The following is a 259-nucleotide window of genomic DNA, read 5'->3' as shown; positions in this document are numbered from 1 at the left end:
AATCTCCGTGGGATCGACCCTTACTCGCGTAAGGTTTATTACTTGGACGACCCAGTTCACTTGCTGGTTAGTTGTGCGAAGTTGTGATATAGAGTTGAGATTGCAATTGAGCGTACCATGTTGATGGTGCCATTGATGATCACAATTTCGTGCACCAAGTTTTTGGCGCTGTTGCCGTGGATTGTTTGAGTTTGGACAACTAACGGTTCATCTTGTTGCTTAGATTAGGTATTTTTCAGAATTTTTAAGAATGAATTCT

Source organism: Arachis duranensis, chromosome 9 (assembly GCF_000817695.3).
Source record: "Arachis duranensis cultivar V14167 chromosome 9, aradu.V14167.gnm2.J7QH, whole genome shotgun sequence".
NCBI lineage: Eukaryota > Viridiplantae > Streptophyta > Magnoliopsida > Fabales > Fabaceae > Arachis > Arachis duranensis.
Note: the sequence above shows the minus strand (reverse complement) of the source record.